General features: G+C 40.7%; 1 non-coding gene across 1 annotated transcript; it reads left to right on the top strand.

Moving 5' to 3' along the window:
* Positions 1-8,451: 8,451 nt before the first annotated feature.
* Positions 8,452-8,559, top strand: LOC112768221 (small nucleolar RNA R71). Its single transcript, XR_003185658.1, has one exon. It is a non-coding gene; the product is annotated as a small nucleolar RNA R71 (small nucleolar RNA).
* Positions 8,560-8,956: the final 397 nt, after the last annotated feature.

Raw genomic sequence — 8,956 nt, 5'->3', positions numbered from 1 at the left:
GTGAAAATGTGCTTTTTAAGGAATTGGAGGACAATCTGTGCATCACAGGTGGTCGTGGCTATGGCTTCCACCCACTTTGAGACATACTCCACTGCGACTAAGATATATCTGAAAGAATAGGAAGGGGGAAAGGGACCCATGAAATCAATTCACCATAGATCAAATAATTCCAGTTCCAAGATGAAGTTTTGAGGCATCTCATTCCTTCGTGTTAATCCTCCTGCTTTCTGGCATTCATTACATTGGTGAACATATTCTCTGGCATCCTTGAAGATAGTTGGCCAATAGAAGCCGCTCTGCAATATCTTTGCAGCTGTTTTTTATGGGCCAAAGTGTCCACCATAAGCTGAACCATGGCAGTGCCACAGGATATCCCTCATTTCACTCTCAGGGACACACCTTCTAATTACTCCATCAGAACATCTCTTGAACAGGAAGGGTTCATCCCATAAGAATTTCTTTCCCTCATGGATTAACTTCTTCACTTGTTGCTTAGAAAATTCTTGAGGTATCTTCCTTCCCACTTTGTAGTTTGCTATGTCAGCAAACCAAGGTGCTTGCTGGATCTGCAAAAGGTGCTCATCTGGGAAGCTTTCATTCACGGGCTGAGAGGCTTGTTGAATTGTTTCATGTGGTAACCTCGACAAATGATCAGCAACCCGGTTTTCAGTGCCCTTCCTGTCTCTTACCTCAATGTCAAACTCTTGTAAGAGCAATATCCACCTGATAAGTCTTGGTTTAGCATCCTGTTTTGACATCAAATACTTAAGTGCAGCATGGTCAGTATAAACCACAACTTTGGATCCTATCAAGTATGATCTAAACTTATCAAATGCATAAACTACAGCTAGCAACTCCTTCTCTGTTGTGGTATAATTTTTTTGGGCCTCATTCAACACTTTACTTGCATAATATATGACATGATGTAAGTTTCCCTTCTTTTGCCCAAGTACAGCACCAATTGCAAGGTCACTTGCATCACACATGAGTTCAAAGGGTAACTCCCAATCTGGAGGTGTGATGATTGGTGCTGTTGTGAGTCTGTTTTTTAAAGTTTCAAAGGCTTGCTGGCAGTTTTCATCAAAAACAAAAGGGTTATCAAGCATTAATAGATTACTAAAAGGTTTGGCTATTTTTGAAAAATCCTTGATAAACCTTCTGTAAAATCCGGCATGCCCCAAGAAACTTCTAACAGATTTCACATTAATTGGTGGAGGGAGTTTTTCTATGATCTCAACCTTTGCCTTGTCGACCTCTATCCCTTTTCTTGAAATTTTATGACCAAGAACAATCCCTTCGGGTACCATGAAGTGGCATTTCTCCCAGTTCAAAACCAAATTAGTTTCTTGGCACCGTTTCAAGACAAGGGTTAAATGGTTTAGGCAAGCATTGAAATTATCACCAAAAACAGAGAAGTCGTCCATGAAGACCTCTAAAAATTTTTTGACCATATCAGAGAAAATGGAGAGCATACACCTTTGAAATGTGGCTGGGGTGTTGCAAAGTCCAAAGGGCATCCTCCTGTATGCAAAGACTCCAAATGGACATGTAAAGGCAGTCTTCTCTTGGTCCTTGGGATCCACCACGATTTGATTATACCCAGAATATCCGTCCAAAAAGCAATAATAGGCATGGCCGGCCAATCTCTCCAGCATCTGATCAATGAATGGGAGAGGGAAATGGTCTTTCCTGGTGGCATCATTCAATCTTCTATAGTTTATGCACATTCTCCACCCAGTCACTGTTCTAGTGGGGATCAACTCATTCTTTTCATTAGTGATGACCGTCATTCCTCCTTTCTTTGGTACAACTTGAACCGGGTTCACCCATGGGCTATCAGATATTGGGAAGATTATCCCTGCATTCCACAACTTCATTACTTCCTTCTGGACAACTTCCTTCATTGTGGGATTTAGCCTTCTTTGGGGTTGAACCACTGGTTTGGAATTGTCTTCCAAGAGGATTTTATGCATACACACTGCAGGGCTGATGCCTTTCAGGTCGTCAATGGTCCATCCCAAAGCATCTTTGTGAGCTTTGAGTACATCAAGGAGTTTTCCTTCTTCCTTTTTTGTCAGGGCTGAATTAATAATCACTGGGAAGCTTTCCGATGTGCCAAGGAATGCATATTTGAGATGGTTGGGTAATGGTTTCAGCTCTTGTTTTCGTACTTCTTTCTTCTTGTCTTGTTTTTCATCTTGCTCAATAGAAGTCTCAGCTACTTGTTCCTCTGTTGTCCCTTGATTTCCTTCTTGCTCTTGAGGATTTTCTTCCAGCATTTATTCCACCAAACTTTCTATCATATCCACTCTCACATAATCCTCTTGCTCGGGAATGTGTTGCATTGACTTGAAGACGTTTATGACCATTTGTTCATTGTGGACCCTGAAGATCATTTCTCCTTTTTCTACATCAATAGTGGCTCTTGCTGTGGCTAGAAATGGCCTTCCCAAAATGATTGAATTGTTTCCTTCCTCTTCAGTATCCAAAATCACAAAATCTGCTGGGAAAATAAACTCCCCAACCTTCACCAACAGATTCTCCACAATTCCAGTGGGTGCTTTGATTGATCTGTCAGCCATGACCAATGACATCCTGGTGGGTTTAAGCTCTTCTATAGCAAGTTTTCTCATCATTGAGAGAGGCATTAAGTTGATGCTGGCACCAAGGTCACAGAGAGCTTTGTTGAGAATTATTTTGCCAATGGTGCATGAGACTACAAAGCTTCCTGGATCCTTGAGTTTTGGTGGAATGCCCCTTTGAATCAAAGCACTGCATTCCTCGGTGAGTAACACGGTTTCCTTCTCAAGCCAACTTTTTTTCTTATTGATAAGTTCCTTCAAAAACTTGGCATACAGAGGCATTTGCTCAAGTGCTTCAGCAAAGGGAATATTGATTTCCAGCTTTTTGAAAGTCTCAAGGAACTTATGAAAATGTTGGTCCTTAGTTTCTTTGTTGAACCTCTGGGGATATGACAGTGGAGGTGTGATGCTCTTTCCTATTTGCTGCTATCCCTGAGTTACTTCTTTTGAACCATGTAGTTTGTTGTCCTTCTCTTTGAGTTTCTCACTGCTCTTGTTTGGCATCACAACTTGATCCTTGGCTTCATCTGCCTTTGTTTGCTCCTCATCTTCTATTGGCCTTTTGCTGCTCTCTGCTTGCTTCTTTGTAGTGTCATTATTGCTCATCAATGTTCTCCCGCTCCTTAATTGTATGGCCTTGCATTCTTCCTTAGGATTTGGGATTGTGTCACTCGGCAGTGAATTTGAAGGTCTCTCAATAGAAATCTGCTTGGAGATTTGCCCCATCTGCCTCTCTAGGCTCTTCATGGAGGCTTCATGATTCTTGGTTATCATTTCCTGGTGTTTCAACATTTTGTCTATCAAGGTCTCCAAGTTAGTGAGTCTTTGAGCTTCAGGTGATGCTTGTGGTGGGTTGTGAGATGTGGGTGGTGGATGGTAGGAAATTTGGTTGGTGGGTTGGTTATTGGATTGGTACTGGTTGGGGTTGGGGTAGTTGTTTTGAGGTTTTCTGTAAAGGTTTTGGTTAGTTTACTGCTGGTTGTGGTTTTGGTTGTTTCTTGAATTATTTTGGTTTGAGTTCCTCTGCCATGGTTGTTGGTTTTGGGTGTGATTATCTCTCCATCTGAGGTTTGGGTGGTTCTTCCAGGATGGATTGTATGTATCGCCATACACTTCATTTGGTCCTTGGTTGTGCATATACTGTACTTGCTCTTGTTGTTGTTCTTCTTGAGTTTCTTCATTTTGCCCCCATGTGGATGATGGTTGGCTTGTGTTAACTGCTGCAACTTGGAGGCTATCAATCCTCTTGGCCATTTGCTCAAATTGTTGTTGAATTTACTGTTGCATCATCTTGTTTTGAGCCAAGATTGAGTCCACTCCTTCTAGCTCCATTACTCCTCTCCTTTGTGATGGTTGGCGGTTTCTTTGATGAGCAAAGAAATATTGGTTGTTAGCCACCATATCAATGAGATTTTGAGCTTTCTCTGCAGTTTTCATGAGTTGCAAAGAACCTCCAGCTGAATGATCCAAAGCTTCCTGGGATTTCAATGTTAAGCCCTCATAGAAATTCTGCAGCTTATCCCACTCAGTGAACATTTCAGGAGGACATTTCCTGATTAGAGCCTTATATCTCTCCCATGCCTCATGGATGGGTTCAGCCTCCATTTGTGTAAATGTTTGTACCTCAGTTTTCAACCTTATGATCCTTTGAGGTGGGTAAAATTTGGCAAGGAACTTGGTTACCAAATCATCCCAATTGTTGATGCTGTCTCTTGGAAAGGATTCCAACCATTGAGTGGCCTTGTCTCTGAGAGAAAATGGGAATAGCAATAGCTTGTAGCTGTCAGGAGGCACACCATTGGTTTTGACAGTGTTACAAATCCTCAAGAAAGTGGATAAGTGTTGGTTGGGGTCTTCAAGTGGTCCTCCTCCAAAAGAGCAATTGTTTTGGACTAAAGTGATGAGTTGTGGCTTTAGTTCAAAGTTGTTTGCATTGACATTTGGAGTTAAGATGCTGCTTCCACAATGTCTAGGATTTGCAAAAGTATAAGAGGCCAAAACTCTCCTCTAGGGTGGGTTGTTATTGTTGTTAGCTGCTCCACTTGGTGGATTGGTTGAATGTTCCTCCATATCTTGGAATTCTTCTTCTGATTCCTCTTCTCCAACAATATTTTTCCCTCTTTCAGCTCTTCTTAACCTCCTAAGAGTTCTTTCGTCTTGCTCCTGAGAGGTGGGTATGGTTCTCCTTGTACCTGACATACAAGCAGAACATAAGAAACGCACAGAACCAGTGGCACTTCAATCTATTGCTAGAATGAAGTTCTAGTTAGCTTAAGCAAAAATTCAAACAGTTAGTGGGTTAATCAAAAATTAGAGAAACAGAAAATAAAAATGCTAGATCTAGATCACCACCTCACTTAATCATTGTCAATCTAATCAATCCCCGGCAACGGTGCCAAAAACTTGATGTGCGGAAAACGATCCGACACAAAACTCACCGGCAAGTGCACCGGGTCGCATCAAGTAATAATAACTCACGTGAGTGAGGTCGATCCCACAGGGATTGAAGGATTGAGCAATTTTAGTTTAGTGGTTGATTTAGTCAAGCGAATCAAGATTTGGTTGAGTGATTTGTGATTAACATAATTTAAATTGCATGGAAAGTAAAGGGAATGGGTAAATCGCATGAAATTAAAGAGCAGAGAAGGTAAATGTGCTGAATCTTAAAGAACAAGAAATTAAATAGCAGAAACTTAGAACGCAAGAAATGTAAATTGCAGAATCTTAAAGTGTAAGAAATGTAAATGGCTTGAATTGTAAAGGGAATTAGGAAGTGGATTTGCAGAATTTAAACAAGGAAAAGTAAATTGCATTGATCAGACAAGTCGAAGGTAACTTGAATTGAACCGGATCTAAAACGGAAATGTAAATGAACTTGGAAAGCTTTAAACAGGGAATTTAAAATGCAACTTCAGATCTCAGGACCCAAGAGACTAGATAACCGAGTCTAGATCTTAATGCCTTCCTAGATCCAACAAGAGCAATTGCAAAGGAAATGTAATTTGCAGAGAAAGTAGAAGAAGAAGCAATTGACAGAAAAGGTAATTCAATTAGGCAGTAAGTAAACAGAGAGATCTCAGGATGAGATTGAAACAGAATTCCTTCAATTCTCCAACCCAAGATCAAAGCAAATGTAATTGAAATTAAAAGCAAGAAAACTAAGAGGAAGGGAATTCAACTCTCCTTCCTCGAGACTTAGAAACTCAAATTACTCAACACCAAAAGCTCTCCAAAAACTACCTACTAAAACTAAAGGAAAGCTCCTTAAAAACTTAAATCTTAAGCTATTTATACACTTTCTTCAAATGGTCTTCAAGCCTTGAATTGGGCCTTTGCTCTTGATGGAATTGGGTTGATAGAGGCCTTGGTTGATTGCTCTTGGAGTTGGAGAGAGAACCGAAGTGAACCGGGTTGGGAATTACAAAAGCTTGAGTAAAAGTTTGAGGCAAACTTTTACTTAAACTTTTTACATCAGCAACCCCATTCTAGCTGCTACCAACATTTGAGCTAAAGTTTGAGGCAAACGTTGGCGCAAACTTTTTGTCTCCAGGGTGTGTTGCTGATGGCGCCAACGTTTGCCAAAAAGTTTGAGGCAAACGTTGGCGCAAACTTTTTCTCTCCAGGGTGTTGATTTGTGATGCCAACATTTGCCAAAAAGTTTAAGGCAAACGTTGGCTCAAGCTTTTCTCCCAAAAGTTTGAGGCAAACTTTTGCTCAAGCTTTTTGTTCCCTGGTGTGTTTTCACTTATCCGAAAGTTTGAGCTAAAGTTTGAGGCAAACTTTTGCTCAAACTTTTTGTTCTCTCTTGCTCTTAGCCATTCCTTCTTGCTTCATCCTTTCTCCAAGCTTTCTTCACCTATCATCAATCAATCAAACACATCAAAGCTATGCTCCAAATCATGAGATTGTGTTTCTTTCATAAAATATGACAATTATAGCATAAAATCTCATGAAAGTGCATGAATTCATACATGGTTAATTGAATCAAAGGAAAGATGGAAATCTACCCAATTGGCTTGCTTATGGCTCAAGAAAGTGCATAAATCAATTGAAAACAAAAGAAAAAGGCTAGTGAAACTAGGCTAAGATGACTTGTCATCAATGATCATCAACCTATAGAAAATATAAAATAACAAAAGAAAATAGAAACTTAACATAGATAATTAAAAATTGGGTTACCTCCCAACAAGCGCTTCTTTAATGTCAATAGCTTGACAGCGGGCTCTCATGGAGCCTCACAGATGTTCAGAGCAATGTTGGAACCTCCCAATACCAAACTTAGAGTTTGATTATGGGGGCTCTGTTTAACTCTGTATTAAGAGAAGCTCTTCATGCTTCCTCTCCATGGTGACAGAGGGATATCCTTCAGCTTTAAACACAAGGGAGTCTCCATTCACTTGAGTGATCAATTCTCCTCTGTCAACATCAATCACAGCTTTTGCTGTGGCTAGGAAAGGTCTGCCAAGGATGAGGGATTCATCCATACACTTCCCAGTCTCTAGGATTATGAAATCAGCAGGGATGTAATGGTCTTCAACCTTTACCAAGACATCCTCTACAAGTCCAAATAAGCCTGTTTCTTTGAATTGTCTGCCATCTCCAGTGAGATTCTTACAGCTTGTACCTCAATGATCCCTAGCTTCTCCATTACAGAGAGAGGCATGAGGTTTATGCTTGACCCTAGGTCACACAGAGCCTTCTCAAAGGTCATGGTGCCTATGGTATAAGGTATTGAGAACATTCCAGGATCTTGTCTCTTCAGAGGTAATTTCTGTCTAGTCAAGTCATCCAGTTCTTTGATGAGCAATGGAAGTTCATCATCCCAAGTCTCATTACCAAACAACCTGGCATTTAGTTTTATGATTGCTCCAAGGTACTTAGCAACTTGCTCTTCAGTAACATCTTCATCCTCTTCAGAGGAAGAATACTCATCAGAGCTCATGAATGGCAGAAGTAGATTTAATGGAATCTCTATGGTCTCAGTCTGAGCCTCAGATTCCCATGGTTCCTCATTAGGGAACTCCTTGGAGGTCAGTGGATGTCCATTGAGGTCTTCCTCAGTGGAGATTACTGCCTCTTCCTCCTCTCCAGGTTCAGCCATGTGAGACGTGTTTATGGCATTGCACTCTCTCTTTGGATTTTCTTCTGTATTGCTTGGGAGAATACTAGGAGGGAGTTCAGTAATTTTCTTACTCAGCTGTCCCACTTGTGCCTCCAAATTTCTAATGGAGGACCTTGTTTCAGTCATGAAACTTTGAGTGGTTTTAATTAGATCAGAGACAATGGTTGCTAAGTCAGAGTGGCTTTGCTTAGAGTTCTCTGTTTGTTGCTGAGAAGATGATGGAAAAGGTTTGCTATTGCTAAACCTGTTTCTTCCACCATTATTGTTGTTGAAACCTTGTTGAGGTCTCTGTTGATCCTTCCATGAGAGATTTGGATGATTTCTCCATGAAGAATTATAGGTGTTTCCATAGGATTCTCCCATGTAATTCACCTCTTCCATTGCTGGGTTCTCAGGATCATAAGCTTCTTCTTCAGAGGAAGCTTCCTTAGTACTGCCTGTTGCTGCTTGTATTTCAGACAGACTCTGAAAAATCATATTGACTTGTTGGGTCAATATTTTATTCTGAGCCAATATAACATTCAGAGTATCAATCTCAAGAACTCCTTTCTTCTGAGTTGTCCCATTATTCACAGGGTTCCTTTCAGAAGTGTACATGAATTGGTTATTTGTAACCATTTCAATGAGTTCCTGAGCTTCTGCAGGCGTCTTCTTCATATGAAGAGATCCTCCAGTAGAGCTATCCAATGACATCTTGGATAGTTCAGACAAACCATCGTAGAAAATACCTATGATGTTCCATTCTGAAAGCATGTCAGAAGGGCACCTTCTGATCAATTGCTTGTATCTTTCCTAAGCTTCATAGAGGGATTCACCTTCCTTCTGTCTGAAGGTTTGGACTTCCACTCTAAGCTTGCTCAATTTTTGAGGTGGAAAGAACTTTGCCAAGAAGGCATTGACTAGCTTTTCCCAAGAGTTCAGGCTTTCTTTAGGTTGTGAGTCCAACCATGTCCAAGCTCTGTCTCTTACAGCAAAAGGAAAAAGCATAAGTCTTTAGACTTCAGGGTCAACCCCATTGGTCTTGACAGTGTCACAGATTTGCAAGAATTCAGCTAAGAACTGATGAGGATCCTCCAATGGAAGTCCATGAAACTTACAATTCTGTTGCATTAAAGAAATTAATTGAGGCTTAAGCTCAAAGTTGTTTGCTCCAATGGCAGGGATTGAGATGCTTCTCCCATAGAAATCGGGAGTAGGTGCAATAAAGTCACCAAGCACCTTCCTTGCATTGTTGCCATTGTTGTTTTTGGCT

This window comes from Arachis hypogaea, chromosome 17 (genome assembly GCF_003086295.3).
Source record: "Arachis hypogaea cultivar Tifrunner chromosome 17, arahy.Tifrunner.gnm2.J5K5, whole genome shotgun sequence".
NCBI classification, from domain to species: domain Eukaryota; kingdom Viridiplantae; phylum Streptophyta; class Magnoliopsida; order Fabales; family Fabaceae; genus Arachis; species Arachis hypogaea.
This window is presented reverse-complemented; position numbering and strand designations above follow the sequence as displayed.